The sequence below is a fragment of the Onychostoma macrolepis genome, chromosome 03 (genome assembly GCF_012432095.1).
Source record: "Onychostoma macrolepis isolate SWU-2019 chromosome 03, ASM1243209v1, whole genome shotgun sequence".
NCBI lineage: Eukaryota > Metazoa > Chordata > Actinopteri > Cypriniformes > Cyprinidae > Onychostoma > Onychostoma macrolepis.
The window spans coordinates 14,541,041-14,563,679 of NC_081157.1; the positions used below are offsets into that span (position 1 = coordinate 14,541,041).

At 36.4% G+C, this 22,639-nt stretch overlaps 1 long non-coding RNA gene and 1 pseudogene across 1 annotated transcript; one reads left to right on the forward strand and one right to left on the reverse strand.

Moving 5' to 3' along the window:
• Positions 1 to 6,854: 6,854 nt before the first annotated feature.
• On the forward strand, positions 6,855 to 11,126 carry LOC131537260 (uncharacterized). Its single transcript, XR_009270218.1, has 4 exons — positions 6,855 to 7,311; positions 7,414 to 7,487; positions 8,832 to 8,866; positions 10,436 to 11,126. It is a non-coding gene; the product is annotated as an uncharacterized LOC131537260 (long non-coding RNA).
• Positions 11,127 to 14,853: 3,727 nt separating this feature from the next.
• Positions 14,854 to 17,148, reverse strand: LOC131537173 (uncharacterized; annotated as a pseudogene).
• Between the last annotated feature and the right edge of the window lie 5,491 nt (positions 17,149 to 22,639).

The following is a 22,639-nucleotide window of genomic DNA, read 5'->3' on the forward strand; positions in this document are numbered from 1 at the left end:
GGATTCGGGCTTATAGCTTATGCATTTAACTCCACAGTGACTCTGTGTCAGTCTGAAAACACTGTGGGCAACAACACAGATGTCACATGCACACGTGAATGAAACAAATACTCTCACTTTATATACCTTTAACGAACACATGCAGATATTCTAATTTAAATGTGTAGGCTCATTTATCTTTGCACAAAATCTGATGAATAATTTAAATAATATGTTTCTTCAACAAGGAATCAGTATTATAGCACATATACATTTTTGCTTTCATATTTATGTTGAATAATGTCCTAGGGGCTGTTACATAAAACAAGTTTACCAAATAAGCCAGGCTTATTTTAGATTGACTGACTTATTTTGAACCAAATCAAATGACAATAAGTCTTCATGTCTTTTACAGTGTGTTTATTTGTCTCAAATCTTAAATCTAAACTTGTAGGGTTAAAAAAAATCAACACAGTAGTTTATTTCTCTGTCACAGTCCCCTCAGGCCACAGAGGTGCTGATAGTGATCAAGGTCTATTAGTCAATGTGGGGCTGATGGGTCAATTTGAGTTTCTCGGGTACGTATTCACAATGTTTAAATATGAGAATCTTAAAATACTGCTTAATTATTATTTTATTGCATTTTTTGTTGTAATTCAGAAATATTAGGCTGACCATACATGCCATTTATCCCGGACACATCCTTGCCATGATTGGTTTTGGCTTTGTTTTCCTGTTTTCATCCTTGCTGAAGGTAATGATCGAAAAGTAGTTTGACCAATAACATGCAAGCAGTGTACATACTGGACCAATCATGGTGTGTGAGAAGGTGGGATCTACGGTCAAAGTGATGCAAATACGCGTACATATTAAGTGTGTTCGACTTAAAGTGGTGCGGCTCAGTCAGACTGATCAGTGTTTGACATCAAAGTACCTCGAGAGCTTTTTGAAAGCATAAGCAGCTGTCTGTATGGGACTTTGATGTTATACACCGATCAGTCTGCACACGCAAACAAAGCCAATACCAAGATATTTTAGGGAATATAGAAATCCTGGCCAGGAGGCGTCTGGGAAAAGTGTAATCATCCAGTTAGAATGCAATAAAGATGCAGATTTTACTTAAACTTTTATTCTTCACTTGGGCTGTGTGTGTATATTGTAGTTAAAACAATTGTGTTTATTCCAGTATCTGTGTTGTTAGTGTACAGTATGTGTGTACTTGTAATTTTAAACCCCATCCCTTTAACCTTTTCACTCATACAGTTTTTTTTAACAACTTTAGAATTTTAAAACATATGACACTTCCGTTTCCATGGTGACACATCAAGCTTGTCACCTGAAAGTGCCACTTGCCAGGCCAGGAGAACATATTTCAGTTTTTTTTTTTTTTTATTTGAAGGTGCAAAACATAATAAACATTTCATTTTTGTCTACCTTTTCATGCAAAATCAGACATGGAAACTCGAGTCACACTAAGAAATGTATTGTGACTTGACTTAGGACTCATGAACAACCGACTTGAAAAAAAAGACTAGTTAGTTTAGTTAGTTTTTTTGGTTTAAGATTTTTGAAGTTGGTTGAAGTTAGTTTTGAACCAGTTTATTCTTAACCAGATTGGGTTCGGTTCAGTTTACTCAGTTTCACAAAGACCACGTGGACTTCAGAATGAAGTGACAGGTAGCTTACTTGCAACCACATGACATAACTTGAACAGCTATAGAACAGTCATCAAAAATGTAAAGTAATAACAAAATATTACAATATTTAGAATATAGAAATTAAGTATCTAAATAAAAATTTATAGAAATACAACCAAAATTCTGGAAATGTTGGGACATTTTTTAAATTTGAATAAAATGAAAACTAAAAGACTTTCAAATCACATGAGCCAATATTTTATTCACAATAGAACATAGAGAACATAATAAATGTTTAAACAGAGAAATTTTACATTTTTATCCACTAAATGAGCTCATTTCAAATTTGATGCCTGCTACAGGTCTCAAAAAAGTTAGCACGGGGGCAACAAATGGCTGAAAAAGCAAGAAATTTTGAAAAGGAAAGGACGTGGCGTGTGGCCAGGTATGGTGACCCATACTCGGAATTTGTGCTCTGCATTTAACCCATCCAAGTGCACACACACAGCAGTGAGAAGTAAACAAACACACACAGTTGGGGGTTCAGTGCCTTGCTCAAGGGGTCTCACCTCAGTCGTGGTATTAAAGGTGGAGAGAGCGCTGGACATTCACTCCCCCTACCGACAATTCCTGTCGGACCTGAGACTCGAACCCGCAACCTTCGGGTTACAAGTCCGACTCTATCCATTAGGCCACGACTGCCCCAAAAGATTCAGCTGGGAGAACATCTAGCAACTAATTAAGTTAATTGTCATCAGGTCTACAACATGATTAGCTATAAAAGGTATGTCTTAGAGCGGCAGAGTCTCTCAGAAGTAAAGATGGGCAGAGGCTCTCCAATCTGTGAAAAAGTGCATAAGAAGATTGTGGAATACTTTAAAAACAACGTTCCTCAACATCAAATTGCAAAGGCTTTGCAAATCTTATCATCTACAGTGCATAACATCATCAAAAGATTCAGAGAAACTGGAGAAATCTCTGTGCTTAAGGGACAAGGCTGAAGACCTTTGTTGGATGCCCGTGGTCTTTGGGCCCTCAGACAACACTGCATCACTCATCAGCATGATTCTGTCATTGACATTACTAAATGGGCCCTGGAATACTTCCAGAAACCACTGAGGGTGAAATAATCATCAACTAAATATACCATATAGCCTAGAATGCATTTTCATTAGACTGCTTCATCAGTCGATCGCACCAAAGCTGCTAATGAGGTAACTGGAGTAAAACATGCTTTTCCAATGCTACCGCACTGTTTGTGAAACCGATATGAGCGACAACATAACTCGTTCAAATCTCTGTAGCATTTCATCAGTCAGTTAGCGTTAGCATTAGCATTAGCACTGCTCTCAAGGCAGGAGTACTCAATTGATAGTTTTCACGTGACGTCACACTCTTATAGGAACGGCCACTTGGCGGGCAAAACGAAGCTTTGCTCCACTGACCGCCAGTTATTTTTACGTAGATTGCATCAAGTAATAATGTAGTATAACGCAGATATTAAAAGGCGAAATTCAGTATACACCTTATTTATGATGTATATTTTGTACAAGAAAGCAGACGAAGCCAGAATATAAACGCAATGTGCAGTTTCACATTAAATGGTTTCCCACAGAAAACCATTAGAAGGAAAACACTGACCCATTAAGCGAACTGCGTTCATATTCCGGTCTCATCTGCTTGCCTATGTAAACTATGCATCATTAACTATAGAGATTACTGAATTTGATATTTTAATATTACTGTTTTAAATATATTAAGGCACTTTTAAGTGTTTTTACAACGTTTTGTCGCACTATTTAATGATTGAAATATTGCCGCGGTGTCTAATATGGATTGAAAATGCCCAAAACTTGCATTTTGTTCACATACCTTTGTTTTATTCTTTTGAGGGGTGATCTAAATATTTGAGGCTGTGAAACATGGAAATATATTATATATATAAAACAACAGGATATACTATTCTATAATATACGATATAATATCATATATCATATAATATCATATGAGGCATGAATATAATTTTGCATATATGTAAACACATAATTAAACACGCAACGAGCTTTATGTTATGCATTTTAAGAATATATTGAAATATATTTTACATTGTTTCACATATATGTGAATATATTACCTTTCTGTATGGGAAAACATTGGCATTTTACTCAAAAATATTTTAAATGGATTTTACATGTGGGTCAAGATCGGCCATACTTATGTGGCCCATATATCTATATTTGACATCTGGGCCAAATCCTACATTTGACATCTGGCCCATGTCTTGTGTGCCGTCTTAAACCCGGTACCACCTCTGCCAATCCCGGGCCATGTTTGGCCCACATGCTGTATGCCAGCTGTGCCAGATGCATGCCAAATCTGGGCCAAATGCTGTGTGAGACAGCGGTAATATCATTGTGTTCCCATTGGTCAGAGTTAGAGGAGCTCAGCTTAGCCTGACAGTTAGCCTGCTTTAGACCAGGTTAGATTCCCAGCATAAATTGCCACAGTGACTAAGCTTGATCTAGGCCCAGGGCCGGATTTATGCATAGGCATTCTAGGCACGTGCCTATGGTTGGGGGCCAGTCACAACGAGGGTTTTTAAAAAAAATATATTATTATTATTATTTCACAGTAAAGCTAAAACACTAAGACAATTACTATATTAAAAAACAAAATATTAAAATATTGTAAAATATGTACTTTAAGTTTGTTTAAGCTACCAGAAACTATTTATTACACATCATTTTATATCCGGATCATCATAATACCACTTTAGCGGGTAACATTATTATGTGTGAAAAACATGTCTGCGACATCGGGAGCTTATAAAAGAAAAAAAAAAGGGAATATTAGAAAATTACTTAAAAAAGCAAAGAGAAGCCATGGGGCGGTTTGTTTCATCGTGGAAAGAAGATGAAAATAACAATGAAGAATTTGAAGAACTCATTACGGTTGATTCGTCATCATCTGCTCAGCCCGTTATGGCCATACCAGAAGTGTCAGAAGCTGATGTCAGCATCCCACATGAACACCTACACTGGCACACACTGGAAGCTTGGTAAGTTATTCATCTGACCCTTCAGAATGGCCAGCGAATGAAAGTGTTCGGGATTTGTCATGAGTCCGGGTCCACGATGCTCCCCCTCACCACCAGAGGTCGCCACCTCCCGTCTTCCCGGACTCATTTGCCATTACCACACACACCTGCCACTGATCACACTCCCAGCCAGCTGTTCCCCATCACCATGGACTATTTATACGCCTCACTCCCCCTACTCTGTCTGGTGAGATTATATTATATTGTTATTTGTAATTGTAGGATCCGGTCGGTCTATGCTCTGTGGACACAAGCACTGTGTTGCCGTCAGTTGTGTCCCGTCTGTTGTGTCTCCTGTTTTGTTTTTGCCTTGTTGGCTTTTCTGTTTATCATTAAAGTAGTTTTCTCCCTGCATTTGGACCCAGACCTTGTTCCTTCCGTGCACATCCCTACCGTGCCGTGATAGGATTATTTTTGTTTCAACAAACCTGATCAAAATATCGAAGACTTCTCTGCATCGGTTCGGAAATATGGATCTGTCAGAAGGAATTTAACAAGGGAGCACTTCTACAGACGGATGACAAATGGAGAGGTACATCTGAGGGAATGGTTAGTGTACTCCCCTTCAAATGGATCTGTCTACTGCTACTGCTGTAAATTGTTTTAAAAAAAAGAGACAGCCTTTACTTCAGGATACAACGACTGGAAAAATATATCAAGTCGCTTATCAGAACATGAAGGGTCAGCAGAACATATCAGTGCAGTACTAGCTGGTTCATCGTGCGAGACTGTTGATGCTTGAATAGACTCCAGTCTTGCAAAGGATGTCCTTGCGCAACAGACATACTGATGTAATATATTAAAGCACATAATTGCCACAGTGAAATTTCTGGCCTCTTGCAGACTGCCTTTTCGTGGTGAGAACGAACAGCTCACCTCACTGAGAAATGGTAATTTTTTTAGGACACAAAGGTAGTGGAATTATGAACTTCTACAACATCTGTCTTCTACAACATGCGTTGAGTTTATTCATGTCATGGCTGACAAAGTTTGTGAAATTAGAAGCGCAAAGTATTTCTCTCTGATTGTAGATTTTACTCCAGACATCACCCAGAACGACCAACTAGCTCTAATCATTCGCTACATCAAACAGGACAGTGGTGAACCTCTGGAACGTTTTCTGCAGTTCATTCCAATACACAGCCATACTGCAGAACACATGGCAAACGTGCTTATGTTGGCCATAAAAGAACATAACATTGAGCTGATGGATTGTCACGGCCAAAGCTACGACAATGCTAGTAACATGGCTGGCAGATATTCTGGACTTCAGGCCAGAATTAAAGACGCAAATCCGGTTGTGGAGTATGTCCCGTGTTCTGCCCATTCTCCGAATTTGGTTGGATCATATGCTGCAGAGTGCTGCACTGAAGCAGCATCGTTTTTTGGATTCATTCAAACGCTGTACAATTTCTTTTCAGCATCAACTAAATGATGGAAAATTCTCATGTCTTACCTTGTGAAGTGTGAAGGACGTACTCTTACTCTGAAAAGCTTATCTGCCACTGGATGGTCAGCGAGAGCCGATGCAATGAGAGCTCTCAGAGTTGGGTACGGAGCAATCAAAGAAGATCTGGAGAGTATCCATGATGATCATGAAAATCCAAAAATGACACAATATGAAGCAGGACAGCTTTGTGCAGTTATGGATAACCTGGAAACAGCAGTTTTAACAGTTGTTTGGGACGAAGTGCTTAAGACGGTCAATGGAGTAAGCAAAGCGCTTCAGCAGGTTGATCTGAACCTGTGCACCGTATCCGTTTTGTACAATTCATTGATTGATTTCATCGGTGAAGTCAGGGAAAATTTTGTTGGAAGCAAAGGGGATGGTTGTGACAGACAGCTACAAATCAGATTTTCAATGAAAGAGAACAAAATATGTTCAAGAACAAAAAAAGGTAAATCTAGCCCTGTCTAGGCCTATGTTAAATTTGCTTTATGGAACCAAATCATTTGACAATGAGTCAGACTATGAAATATGCCTGGCTTATTTGGTTAACTTGTTTTATGAAAAAAGGCAACCCAGACAGCAGTTGACTCTGTGCCGGATCCGTTTTCAAACCGGCAAATCCGTATTACAGTCACATCCGTTTCAGTGCTGTAACACGGATCCAGCCCGGGCCCGGTTTCAGTGGCGGGAACTACTGTCGCAGAGCAGATCCGGGCCGCGTCCGAAACGAGCGCGTGTTCAGAACAGAAGACGTCAAAAGATATTTGCTTAGATCAAAGCAATAAATTGTATTTTGAAGTAAATTAAAATAGAAAACCATTATTTTAAATTGTAATACTTCTAAATATTACAGTTTTTTTCTGTATTTTTGTTCAAATAAATGCTGGCTTGATTAGCATTTTGCGGAAAGAGTAAAAACAATGTGTTGTAATATACTGTTTCAATATCTTAGAGAAACCAATTTAAGTGGAAGGATATAGTTTTTTTTAAACAATGCTTACACACAACATTCTGGTCCACACTCACACCAGATGGTGGCGGTAATGCACCAAAAAGTTGTTTGCCAACCGCCAATAAACCTTAATAGAAGAAGAAGACGTCAAGAAGATCGAGGCAGACGGACTGCACGCTGTTAAAACTTCACCAAGGTATGTCACACCGTGTGATCACACTGTTCTACTAACAAATTAATTTCTTATTATGTTGTGTACTCGGTAACTTAAAGGTTTGGTGTTTTTATTGCTCCTTAGATCGGTGTTGGACCGGCGAACACTTAGGCCTATGTTATCAGAGGACTTGCTAACATGAAGAAAACGGTCCAGAGGTCTGTAATTATACGTAATTAACGAATTTTAACTTAATTACTTAATTTAAACTTTAGTAATTTTGACTGCTTCCATTAAAATTTAATGTTTAAGATTGCTGCCTGTCATGGTGGGCTAGCAGTGTTAATGTTTAAGCGCTAACCCTCAAGGCTGCATGCATTTATTTGACCAAAAATAAAATAAAAAAAGTAATATTGTGAAATATCATTTGAATATATTTTAAAATGTAATTTATTCCTGTGAATTTTCAGCATCATTACTGCAGTCTTCAGTGCTCGATCGTTCAGAAATTATTCTAACTTGCTGATTTAGTGCTGGATTTTTATTGGTGCTCAGTTATCAGTAATGATTCTTCTTATTATTATTAGATGTAAAAAAAAAAAAAAAAAGAAAAACAGTTTTTGCTGCTTAACATTTTCTGGAAACATTTTTTATGATTCTTTGATGAATAGACAGTTCAAAAGAACATAATTTATTTGAAATATATTTTTTGCTTCATTATAAATGTTTTTACTTTTATCAATTTAATGCCTATTTGCTAAATAAAAACAGTCATTTCTATTAAATAACACACACCAAACATGTGAATGGTTGAATATCGTGGTTTCTGCATATATTAAGGAGCATAACTGTTTTTCAACTGATAATAATCAGAAATGTTGGTTGAGCAGCAAATAATAATATTAGAATGATTTCTGAAGGATCATGTGACACTGAAGACGAGTAATGATGCTGAAAATACAGCTTTGATCACAGGAATAAATTACGTTTTACAATATATTCATAAAAAACATTTTAACTGATAATTACTTTTAAAATTGTAATTAAAATATAATTTATTTCTGTGATGGCAAAGCTGAATAAATAAATGCTTTTCTTTTTAACTTTTTATTCATCAATAAATCCTGAGAAAACTATCACAGATTCCCAAAAAATTAAGCAGCACAACTGTTTCCAACATCGATAACTACGGAGTATCAAATTAGTATATTATAATGATTTCTGAAGGATCATGTGACACTGAAGACGAGTAATGATGCTGACAATTCAGCTTTGATCACAGAAATAAATTATATTTTGAAGTGTATTAAAATAGAAAACCATTTTATTTTGACGAGCCCAGTCCCCTTGAACAAGCAGGCAGAACGCTTTCAAGCACACTGAATGATAGAAACAGAGGGGGCACTGAGGAGATTACATTATATTGTTTGGTATGGTTTTTATTTATAAAATCTTTGCCAAAAAATGCTTTTATTTCTGTTAACGGTATGCTCCATGTTAATTGGGTAAATGAACTGAGAAATTGTCCAGCAACACTATATAACGATCTGTTTCAATTTCAGGTTCCACCTGAGAGCCGGGACTGTCAAATAGTAAGGTGAGTCCATTTTTTTTGTTTGTTTGTTTTTTTAGTTTTCAGTGGAGTTTGAGTTATTCAAGCTATTTGAATGCCACAATTTATAATTGAGTATTGATAATAATAAGTGCCTGATAATGTTACAACTTGTGCTGTTCAAAACATACTGTTTGTTAGGGCCGATTGAGGCTTGCAGCTTTCTGGAGAAATGCTCCTTCAAATAACATCACACTCATCCTGATCAATATACCTGTTATAACAGTCATAGTCCTCTAGCAATGCTATAGTCTGTGTGTCATTTGGGTACAAACCCTTTTTCATCTCAAGTTGGTGATTAAAGGAAGTGTGTATGACACTGATGTCCCATGCACTAATTTCCACAGTGGAGCATGTTAATAAACTGTGACTCTTATGTGTAAGGCTTAAACATTGCCTTCCTTGCTTTGTAATACTAAATTAAACAAATACATTCATAACATATCTGTGTAATATGCAATTAGTTGTGTATTTTTAATATATAAAACAGGTGGCACAGGTTCCCTTGCTTTTCTTCTCTGTTATATCAGTTATTATACTTTACACCTATGGGCAGCAAGCAGAATGAACATTATCTTTGTTACACACAAAGCAGGACAAAATTACTCGATTACAGGAAAATTAAAAAATGCTAACCATGGATAACATTTATGATGTGGAAAAGAACTGGAAGTGACAAATGCTTACTGATGCTCCAGAAGGAAACACGATACATTAAGGGGGTGAAAACTTTTAAACAGAATGAAGGTGTACATTTTTCTTATTTTACCTAAATATTTTTTTCATTTAGTACTGCCCTTCAGAAGCTACAGAAGATACTTCCCAGACAACAAGCTGTGTTTAGATCCGGCCCACATCTGGCCTGCATGGATTTCACGCTGGCCAGATGTGGGCCGGATCTGGGCCAACACTATGTTTCTGTCTGGGTTACATGTTTCCCACAAGACAAAATAAGTTAAATTTACCATGATCTTCAAATTCAAAAGTTTTCACCCCCTTAATGCATTATTTTTTTCTTCTGAAGCATCAGTGAGCGTTTAAACCTTCTGTAATAGTTGCATATGAGTCCCTCAGTTGTCCTCTGTATGATTTTGAGATCCATCTTTTCACACTGTCACTGCTGGAAAGTGTTCAAATACACAAAAATGTTGGAAAAGCACAGCATTTGTGGGAGCTGAAGGATTTTTCTGAAGAACAGCAGACAGTTTAACTGTTCAGAACAAACAAGGGACTCATGAGCAACTATCACTAAACAAAAACACACAGCTGTGGATCATTCAGGGAACAACACAGTATTAAGAATCAAGTGGATGTAAACAACGGGGTCATTTTTATAAATTAAAAAAAAATTTTCTCTTGTGGACAATATGTAAATGTCTTATCCCTCTTATTTTGGTAAAATAATTAACATTTTGCAGATTCTGCAAGGTGTATGTAAACTTTTGACCTTATGTGTGTGTTTGTGTATATATGTACTGTATGTATGTGTGTGTGTATAATATATTTAATATTAATATTTTAATATTAAAAATATGTAATTTTTTTTTTTTTTAGAGACAACGAAAAGGGGGGAACTGTCTTTAAGCTGTGGAGTCAGATGGAGGGCTCGCATTTACCTCAAAAACGGCATTGCAGAAGACTCGAACAACTAGAACCAACTCAAGCACACAATGGTGACACACATTTGTAAGACCTTTCCCTGTGATATAAAATTTCCCTGTGGTAATTATTCAGATTCTTCTCATTCTCATTGTGTAACACTGTTTTAAGCTTAGTGAATATTATGTACAGTAAGCACTAGATGTAGAGACTTATACTACTTGGGGTAGTTTTAAATTAACTTTAATTTTGCTTTTGATGCAAAAATTATCAAAAGAAAAGATGTAGTGTAGTAAAAGATGTTTTGTGTAGTAATTCAATTGTTTTAATATGAATATTGTTTTAATAGTGTTCAGGACAGTAATTGTCTATACATCTAAATCAGTTCTTTAAACTTTTTGTTGTCCAAGACCTTGATATTATACCTTAAGGAAAAAAAAAAGATATTTAATTATGTATTATGTAAGATGCTTGTAATCATTGCTTTTAAAGGTATTTATCATTTCTACTTAAATAGTCATTATCTACTTGTATGATTTGTATTATCTGGGAACTGTACAAATACTGTGGCATATGGACATTACTCTTTTTATTTGTAACTTTTAAATGCAATACTCTTTTTAAATGCATTTTCTGTCAAGCTGCATTGGAATATGTATTGTGAAAAGCACTGTACAAATAAACAAATTGTGTTTGAATTCTAGATATGTATACAACTTATTTGTGTGTGTGTATGAAGGCCTATACAGGATAGATAGATATATATATATATATATATATGTAATACACAAAATGAGCTGGCCCAGATCCGGCATGGTACTGGACCAGATCCTGCCCACATTTGGGCCGAATCACCATAAAGGAATCCGCATCTGGTCTGGAGCTGGCCCAGTTCTGGTCCAGATCCGGAAAAAACGGATCCATGCCGGTATTCGCCCGTTGTGCCAAAAGACACCGGCCCAAGTCCGTTATGCGGATCTGGTCCAGAATGTCTGATGGGTCTGGACCAGATCTGGCCCAAATGATTTTTGCTATCTGGGAAGTCAAGTCACTATTATTTGTATTTGTATTTTTAACAATGCAAATTGTGTCAAAGCAGCTTTACATCAGCTTGATATAAAGCTGGGTGGCTTTATATCAGCTTTACAGTACTTAGACGGGGAAACGGCGTGTCGAAACACTGTCACTCTCCTCTAGCCAGACAAACCCAGCAGTACAAATCTAGGCTAAAGCAGAGATAGACCTGCATATATATATATATATATATAAAACTATATGGAAAAGAGCTGCTTGCGTATTCATCAAAATATATCCTTTTTTCATTCCATGGAGGAAAGAACATCAAACAAGTTTCAAAAATATGAAGTTGAGTGACCTTCATTTTCAAAGATTGTTTTTTTTTGTTTTTTTTTTATATTAGAAAAGATAAAGCCCAAGAAGGAAAATCAGTACATTTATAACATTTATCAGCTAACTTCAAATTGGTATTTGCCTTATATTTTATGCATTCATACATTACAAGCTGCATGCAGAATGGACTGGATGAAAATCATTTTGATTGCAATACTCAACGTATAATTAATAAATGCAAATGCAAAGCGAACAATGTGACACATATTTAAACTAACAAAGCACAGGTGACTGTTAGACTCTGAATCTCAGATCCATTGTGCACTCTATTCACTAATCAATCTCATACTTCAACATGATATAATATACTTCTGTTTTTGTTTTCTTGTTGATACCATTCATTTTTGCAAACCCTCTGAGGTCTGTTAAGTTGTAAATTCACAGTTCCCATCATGTTGTCTATCTTCAGTCACTTCAGAGCCAATAATGTTCCCAGTGTAAATGCTTCTCCTGCAAGAATGAATCAAGTGGATGAACTGCACTAAATGCGGTGGGAAATGTTCAGTACAAGCAACTGCCTAAAAAGTAATTTGTTAAGTTTACTTAATTAAATTGTGCAAAATCATTGCCTTAATTCAATTAAGTAATCTTAACTTTATTGTTTTAAGTATCATTTAATTCTCTACTAATAGATTAAAAGTTTTCCTTACTTATTTTTGAGTTCAATTTACTTAAGCCATTTAAGTTTTGTTAACTTAATTGAATCTGTGATCTGAGGAACATTACTTGAATTATTGACTCCCAGAGTGCATTGCGGCATGAATAAATTATGCAATTGCTTTGTTTTACAGTTGTTTTTATTTTCCAATTTTATTTGCTGTCTTGTGTCAGTAGTAGCATAACAAAAAGAGCAAATAAAATGCTTATTGTTACAATTAATATAAATGATATTGAATTGTTAACATTGGTGTGAATCGTGTGCTGAATGTAGAAGTCTGTGTGTGACTTGAGCATATTACCACAAATATGAAAGGATTATATCAACCCAATAAAAAGCTTCTCAAGATATTCATTAAAAACAATGAAATTGTAAAAAAAAAAAAAAAAAATCGTTAACACTTTACAATAAGGTGTCATTTGTTAACATGAGTTAATGTATTAACTAACATGAACAATGATCAATGCATTTATTACACTATTTATTCATCTTTGTTAATTTTAGTTAATGAAAATACAGTTGTTCATTGTTTACTCATGTTAGTTCACAGTGCATTAACTAACGTTAACAAACACAATTTTTTGACTTTAATAATGTATTAGTAAATGCTGAAATGAACTTAACTAAGATTAATAAATGCTGTAGAAGTATTGTTCTTAGTTCATGTTTACTAATGTTGTTAACTAATGAACCTTATTGTAAAGTGTTACCAAAAAAGCATTGATAATCACAAAACAATAAACAAATGATTTAATTAAAAGATACCTCACCTTCTAAAAGCAAGCTATTTATTACTATTCTTCCCTTGAAGTCAAATAACTCCAATTTCATGTTGCATTGCTGCATTAATAGGAAAAAAATTATAATGATACAAACGAAGTTCCAAGTGCCCAAACAAAGAGAATGCTAATCACTGTAATGGTGAATAAAAAAATTAAAAAAAACATTTTAGGCAAATCAACATCCATTTATGAAGTCAGCTTATGTGATGTTCTCTCAAATATTTTAGTTGTATTTAAAATTCAACATTCAAGATGACTTTGGGAGACGAGTGAATGCAACTAGTGAAAGATAACTGCAGACATGGAGGAAATGAATGAAAAGTCTATTAAAGGCCCCAATATACTTCAAAAAAAATTGAAGAACTAACTGATATGACGTCATTTTGAACAAAATCAGGCTGAATGAAGTTCGTTTTGAGTTCGTTTCAGCAGTTCGAAACAGCTCACCAAAGCTAACTTTCTGGGGGAGTTCGTTTGGGCTCCTAAACACCATTGAGCTACCATTGGTTCGTGGCGATTACGCAATCGGTGGGCGTGTTCTGGAACTCCACCTTTGACACATTATTTTTTTTCCCCCAGTTAACTTCTCATTCAACAAAGGTCAGGCAGGGGAACATCTCCAAGTTACTAGTAACATAAATACACTGTGTCGAATAGCTGAGCTGCTACAGATATATCCGCACCTATACGATTGCTCACGGAGAGACTTTAAAGATTCAAAGAAAGCATTTAATCCCTAGAAAAAAATTGTAACGAAGCTTGGTGTCAACGACCCGGAGTTATGCAAAAAGCGACGTAGAGAAACATCAGATGCAAGTTTTCCAAAGCCATGAAAAGAATGAAACGAAAGAGTAAAAATGTAAGGTAGCAAGTACCAAATACATGTGTTTTAAATAAACGTTATACCGCACTGCTGCTGTTCTTTCAATAAGCGAATTTTTAAAGGTATACAATAAATGAAATGCCAAAAGAACAAACAATAATAAACCTTTGTTTTTATCAAATTAGGACAACACAAAATATAAAAACGTGTAATAATTTATCAAGTTTAATAAAAGACCTAGATACAACTTCATTGCATCGTTGTTGTGTTTAGGGCAGACGCGTGAGTGTCGTGACACATGTTTACATTAATCTACACCCCGCCTCCAGCAGCGCGGAGGAATGTTCGAAAACAGTATACCACCTCTCAGCCTTCTGACACTGAATTTCGTTTGAAGTATATCAGGACCTTAAGACTCTTTTTCTTTTCTTCTTCTTCAACATATTAGTGCACTGCTACCTCTCACTGGTTTATTAATGTCATTGTTTCCTTTGTGGCTACTTGATTATTTTAAGTAAGTGTCACTCAAAACAGTAAGTAAATTGTGCCTTGAAAGTAGCTGTAAATTAATAAAACCTAGTAAGTATAACAACTAAGTAAAGATAACTAAATATATCTAAGTAAGGTAAACTATTGGATTTTCAGTGGTAAGTAAAAATAATTTTTGATCATTCAAGCCTAGTTGGCTAGTGTATTCTTATCTTTTTGGTTTTGTTTTTAAAAATGAATTCAGTCAAATGGTTTCAGTTTACATTTTAAAGAGCATGGCAAAAACCAGAAGCCATGCACCTTATAAGAAGTCAGTGTAGCATTAGAATGATTATGAAACTGATATTTCAAGGAAAACAGTTTCTTTATCTGAAACTTGATTTCTTACTCATCCCTCCCATTAAAGCTGCAGGCAGTGATGCTCCACCAGTAACAGATTTCAGTGCTGCATTTCCAGCAGCTACTGTTCCTTCCATTAAAGCTTCAGATAGCGTTGCTCCTTTAGCAGCAGAGGTCAGAGCTGCAGATCCTGCAACTGCTGCTCCTGAGATTAAGGCTGAACTAAGTGTCCCTCCACCAAATACAGCTGCTGCTCCTGCACCCATTATCACACCTGTTCCAAGTACGACTTTAGCTTTATTCAGCAGCCTACATCTTTCCTCCTCCCTTATCTTTTCCTCCTCTTCAAACTTTGTTCTCTCCTCTTCTTCTCTCTTCCTCTTCTCTTCTTCCTCTATTTTCCTCTGAGCTTCCTTGTACATCTCATTTGTGTAATGCTCTCCTCCGTTCTCCATCACCATTCTGTCAATCTTCTCCAGCAGTTTAATGACCTGTGATCGATTTTCTTCATCTGTGTTAATAAAGACATGATAACTGCCTTTACATTGTTCAATTAGCTCTCTAATCTGCTTGTTTTTGGCCAGAAACTCCTTGATGGATGTTTTTAACTGATCTCCTCTAGTGAACAGAATGATGGTGTAACGTGCAGCTTCTTCTCCAAAGTTCTTCTGAATCCATTTCACTGTGTTTTTCTCCTCATCTGTGAATCTCACATCTAGTCTGATGACCATCAGAAATGCATGAGGACCAGGAACAGACATTTCTACACATCTCACTAGTTCATGCTTCAGTTGATTGATGTGTCAAACAGTCCTGGAGTGTCGATCACTGAGATGTTGTGACCTTCTACTTTCTGCTGATGTTGATGGCATTTCTTAGTCACAGATTCAGTGCATAATTCTTCTTTAAACACCTTCTGTCCCAGGATGGTGTTTCCCGTTGCACTCTTTCCAGCTCCAGTTTTCCCCACCATCACTATCCTGAGATCTGTGCACTCGTCAGGTTTTGTGTGCCTTTTCTGTATGGACTCTAAGACTGAGGCCCAGACAGTTTTAGAGCAGAAAAAAAAAACAACAACAATTTTTTAGAAGTGAGTCATGATATTAGGGAAAGGTGCAACAAAACTGATCTCACCTGCTTGGGTTTGATGATGTTCTGTCTTTCTCTGTTGTTTCTTCTGGTCCCATTTTCTTGTTCCACTTGCTTTCCAGTATTTGTTTGGTTTTTGGACTGTATTTGTTTCTTCCTTCTGTTCAAAGAAGTTTCTCTGTGATTGTGCTAATCGTTTGACCAATTCTTCTTCATTATTCTTATTTTCTTGTGGAACTCTAGAGCATCTATCTACATAAAATTCAGTTCCCTCAATTTTTTTCACATGAGAACTAAAATCTGTCTTTTCAGTCAAAACATTTGTTGTGCTCTTTTCCTTTACACTGTGCATGGGAATCATCTCCCGCACTATTTGTATTTGCTCTTGTTTTGTCTCTTGCGTTTTTGTTTCTTTCTCTTGCTTTATCTTTTCTTTTCTGCTCTTTATTGGCAAGTAAATGTCAATGTCGTAATGCTGGCCATGATTCTGTTTGATGATTTCTTTGATCGTCTTTAGAAGTTTTGTGATGTGAGTTGGAATAATGTCACTTTTACTGTTGGTCACATGATATTGTCCTCTGCAATGACTGACTAGATCCTGAAACTTTCTACTATCCATAAGAAGCTTCCATTTTCTATTTGGAATTTTTTCTCTTCCAACAAACAGCACCATGGTGAACTTTAAAGCTTGAGCTCCAAAGTTCTCCTGAATTTGCTCCACAATGTTCCTCTGCTCTTCTCTGAAGGTCTTCAGGTTGATGACAAGCAGGAACACGTGAGGACCAGGAAAACAGAGGTATATACTCTTCATCATTTCATTCCTCATCTCTTCATCAGTCAGTTGAATGTTGAAGAATCCCGGAGTGTCGATGATGGAGATGTTTCTGTCTTCTACTCTTCCTGTCTGTTTCTCACTCTCTCTGGTTCGGCTCTCTTTAAATGCCTCTTGACCCAGTATTGCATTTCCTATTGGACTCTTTCCAGCTCCAGACACTCCCAGCAGGACAATCCTAAGATCCTTTGAATCACCTGCAGTCAAATAGATCATGCCATTAGTTGGAGCTCTTGTTGCTTTTTTTATCACAGGTATTTCTTTGCTATTTCACCAGATACATTTATTCACTCATGTGCTGAGATGTTACTTTTGTGATTGTACAAAATCACAATACAGCTTGAGCACCAATGCACATTGTTCATCCATCCAGTGCTTTAGAGCATTCACCTGCATCAGTGTTCACACAAAAGGGATGGCTAAATTAAAAGTAAATAACTACCTAAATAAACGTATGTCTTGATAACTAGTTAAAACTAATAAGCTTATTAACTATGCAACCAAGGAACTAGTTCAATTATCCAACCAATTAACTAGCTAAATAATTAACTATCCAGCCAACTAACTAAAATAACTGATTGCTTGTTAACTAACTAACAAACAACTAATTAGTTTAGTTTTAAAGTGCCCCTATTATGGGTTATGAAAGGTTCATATTTTGGTTTTGGGAGTCCCCAACAACAGGTTGAAATGCATGCAAGGTCAAAAAACACTTTCATTGTCATTTATTTTTTTAACTTATTTGCTCAACGATTCACTCAGCGATTAATTTTTCCAAACCCCTCCTTTGCGTGACACCAATCTGCAGTGATTGGTCGGATCAGTCGATTTCATTTCCATTTCATCATGCCTGTAATGCCTGATAAAGCTCAATAGTATCATATCTTGATGTGAGAGCTGTGCTGCTTTGTGTACAGCGTTACTAGGGAAACAGCCATTTTTACCGCTCCAAAAGCGGCACCTAGTGGCAAAGAATGAATTTGCGTTTTCATTCAGACCAACGCGAAAATCAAGTTTTCCCAGGTCTGTGCGTGCAACAAGTGGGCGGGCAATATTCTAATGTTTCATGTTGACATCAACATGAAACGGCTTGGGATTCATTTGACAGTGTTTTACAATCATTTTTACACAAATAACAGAACCTTCATGTCATTTTTTAAAACTCTAGACACATAATTCACATTTTTCAAAACACTTAATTTTTTTTCCAAATGCTTGGATACAATACACATGAGCCAAAGATCTTTTGTTCATTGAACTAAAATCACTGGTTCAAAATGACACAACCTAACATCAAAGTATTACTGTTTCAAAATGCAACTCACACATTACATCTGAATTGAGTGTTTATTCATTTCATTACAATGATCTAACTATCAATTGATACAACTGCTTATAATAAGTTTAAAAAGTAACTGTTGCATTACTCTTGATGCATAGAATATTGTTAATCAATTTTCATAAAAGCTATGTTTAAATCATGAAAGATTTGGGATTCATCATTTGACACCAATTACCACAGAATATGACCGAGATGGACTGCATTATCTATGGTTGTCATATTGCATTCTTTATCAGATATGGTTTCTATGATCCCATGTACCACTTTTACAGAATACATTTTCATATTCAATTTTACTGTATGCAAGATGTCACTTTTACGTAATTGCTTTTGTGGTTTTAATGAGTTAATGGCTACTCATTACTGCTGATTTATTTCACATATGTGTACGCATATATAAGTAAGATGAGTGGTATCCTAGTAGCCTACTCAACATAGTGAGGACATGGAGCCAGAAGTGGAAGGTGAAAGGCAAGGATTACATGATGGTCAAAGGAATAGAAGGGGACAAGTACCCCTTTTGAGAGGTGGCCGTGGGCCTCATCATAGAGGAGGGCTTAGGGCCTCACCAGAGAGGTCACCGTGGGCCTCGTTTGAGAGGTGTGGGTGAACGTGGTAGAGGACAAGACCACAGACCTAGACACCGCAGCAACAGCAAAGGGTGTCAAATGAAATCAGAGCTATAGTTGAAGACTATGTCAAATCATGGCATGACAATGAGTGCAGCAGCTACAATGTTTCAACCAAATCTCAGTAGATCATCTGTGGCCTCAATCATCAGAACTTTTGCACAATGAGAACCGGTAAGTCTTCAGAATCCACTAAACTTCAAGCTACTTAAAACTGTTACAGCGAATTACAGTAGTGTATACAACATGGCAGTGTGTACCACAGAGTGTGATTTCTGTAAATTTGTTCTTACTGTGACTTTCTCCCTGCAGAATAGAGACTAGCCCAAATAGGGGAGGTAGAAGCAAAATTCTGACTAACCAACAAGAGCAGGCTGTGGTCAATTTGGTTCGGGCTAGAAATGATATTTGCCTTACAGAAATTCGGCAACACATCTTGGACAATGACTACGTATTCAGCAATGTGGAAGCCATAAGTTTGCCGACTATTTCAGATAGAGTGAAGCAACTGAGGACTGAGTTTTGGGGGAGAAAAAAATCCCCAAACATTCTATATCATTGTAATCAGTAATTGTTTTTGTCTTTTTAGAGGGTGATGGAGCTGGATGCTGATGAAAACCATCACAAATGCATATTTTTGGATGAGGCAGGCTTTAACCTAGCCAAGACAAGGAGGAGAGGTCGGAATTTAATTGGCCAGCAGGCAACCGTCGAAGTACCTGGACAACGCGGAGCCAATATCACCATGTGCGGCTATATCAGAAGATGGAATGGTTGGATGCAGACCTCATGTTGGGTCATATAATGCAGCTCTCCTCATAGCCTTCCTTGATGAGCTAAATCAGGTCTGTAGAGCTGATGGTGTGACCTACATAATAGGTTGGGATAATGTTCAGTTTCATCATGCTCAAATGGTCCAAGCATGGTTTCAGGCCCATACACAATTTCTCACCCTGTATTTACCTCCATACTCCCCTTTCCTTAACCCGATTGAGGAGTTTTTCTCCACATGGAGGTGGAAGGTCTATGATAGGCACCCTCACAAACAAGTCACTCTTCTCCAGGCCATGGATGATGCATGCAATGATATCACAGCAGATCAGTGTAAGGCCTGGATTCACCTTGCCAGAAGATTATTTACAAGATGTTTAGCGAATGAAAACATCCATTGTGATGTAGATGAGAACCTGTGGCCAAATCCACAAGACCAGGTTGATGGAAACATAGATGCATAGTGCAGGGAGGAACAGTTTACAGTATACTGTATTGTTTTTTTTCTCTTTTAATCAAAATTTTTCCTTTGGAAAACCTATGTTGTGATTTTATTTCATCTGTAAATTTCACATTACAGTAATTCAATGATACCACTGTGTCTGTACTATTCTCTATAGTCTACAGTAAAATAATGAAACCTGAATCACATATTTTGTACAACTATATTTAATGATTGGGTTTCACTTTATTTTGATGGTCCCTTTAACACATTCTATTGACTATAAGTAATGTTGCAGTCATTACTAATACACTACTAACACTCTAATGAGAGTTAGTAGTGTATTAGTTGACTGGTAGGGTTAGGGTTAGATTAAGTTGACACGTTCTTGCAAAGTTACTTATAGTCAGTAGAATATCTGTTGGGAGACCAACACAATAAGGAGTTAATAGATATGAAGCAGACAGTCTACTAATACTCTTATGAGATTTTGTTGACATGTAGTTGCAACATTACTTAGTGTCAACAGAATGTTCAAAAGGGACCATCAAAATAAAGTGTTACCAATGATTGTACTAGGAAATAAGCAGTGAAACTATGGATATCTTGTGTGTGGGTGATCTAAAGTAATGTTCCTATGATATTTCATAATAAATTCGTTTTTTTGAACCAGTGCAAGGCTTCTTAAAAGATATGAACGCAATATGCAAAGTTTTGAACATTGGATAGCCTGTGTTACAAATAATGACAGTTTTGTGTCTAGAGTTTTGAAAAATGACATGAAGGTTCTGTTATTAGTGCAAAAATGATTGTAAAAAACTGTAAAAACGACTTGTTTCAATGATTCAGAGTCGACTCTTTCTTTTGAGAGACAATAACTTTATACACGGTGCACTTTCAGATTTAAAACTTTACAGGATGTTTTCATTCATGTTTTCAAAAATCCATAATAGGGACACTTTAAAGGTCATATATCAGAGCAAAGGAGCCCCTCCCCTCAAATTCAGATGTGCCAATGGCAGTTGATTATCCGTTGCACAGGGACTGGAACTCTGACATCTTTAGGTTTCAGCGCCATAGAGAAACATTGGAAGATATGAAGCTCTTATCGGTTTTATGGTGTTTATGCTACAAAAATGGGAGAAAAAACATGATGTGCCTGGGGTACTTGTAACACTAATTCCAGGTATCCTGGGAGGATAGGCAATATAATTTATTTTATTCCACTTCCTAAATCCAAGCAAAACGGAGAAAAATGTCCATAAGCATTCACCTCATTCCCAATGAAGACGAAAACGTTCATTTTCTGTTTTTCATAATCTCATTAAATTACAATTTTCATCTGCTCAAGCAGAACATTAATTTCATCTTGTGCTTTAGCAAGATTACTTATCTCTGGTTGAACCAGCTAATGTTAAAATTAGTGAGTTAATGCTTACAAACCTAAATAGCGGACTGTTCTCGCGTCTTGTACAGTTTAGGTCAAAAACACATAAACAAAGGTCTACATTTCAATGCCTCTCCATATTAAACTGGTTAAATGTACATTAATCTAATCTTGCCCTGCTGAATCCTGGATGCTGTCATGTGCAATCGTGACGACCATAACATGAGGCTTCTCCCGTTTAGATTTACTTTAAAATCTTATATATATCCTTCCATGGCCTGTTTAAGTCCCACTTGAATGGTGGTCCTTCTGTGTCCAAAATTTACCAATAACTACTTGGGACAAGGTTTTCACACTGAACAGATGTCATTGTAAGACAGTTAGCAACTCCATTTGTTTGTCAGAGTTAGCGACAGTAACTAAGAGGAGTGGGCCTTACTGATAGCTCAGTTATGGTAAGTAGGTCAGTTAACTAACCAAGTAACTTGTTAACTAACTAAAATTAAATAACTAGCTAGCTACATAACTATCCAAACAACTAAATAGCCAACTGCTGGCAGTATAAACTGTATCGCTTCATTTGGACAGAGTATGTTTGCCATCTCCAAGCTGCTACAAATAGCCAGCCAACATTTACATCCCTGTAAACACCAATACAATACACTGATATTAGTAGTGTCAGTTCTAATGGATTGTTATTTTTAGTTCTTCAGGTTAGTTAACATTGCGAGAACTGACGCGTGAATACTGAATACATGTGAGACTGATGTCATTTGACCAGCTGTGCCACATTCCTTTTGTTTAAGCATGGCCGTTCAACTTGACACAGAATACAAGTGACATAACCTCACTATTATTTTAATAACATCATGTATGTTAAACATAATACTCTGGACTTGTATACTATATTTTATAAAAGGTATCAAAAGACATTCACATTCTCAATGTACTCAGTTTAAAACTTTAAGGTTGTAACATGGCCACTAAGTACTACTGAAGATTATCTTCACTATTTACATTCTGATTTCTACTCGGTGCTGTCAACTACCAGAAACAGAAAGCACAGTATAGAATTAATTTTTAAGTATTGTATAACTGTATTCTGTGAGTATCACATTAGATTATTTAATTTAGACTGACCTTGATATGCTGATGCCATTATGTGT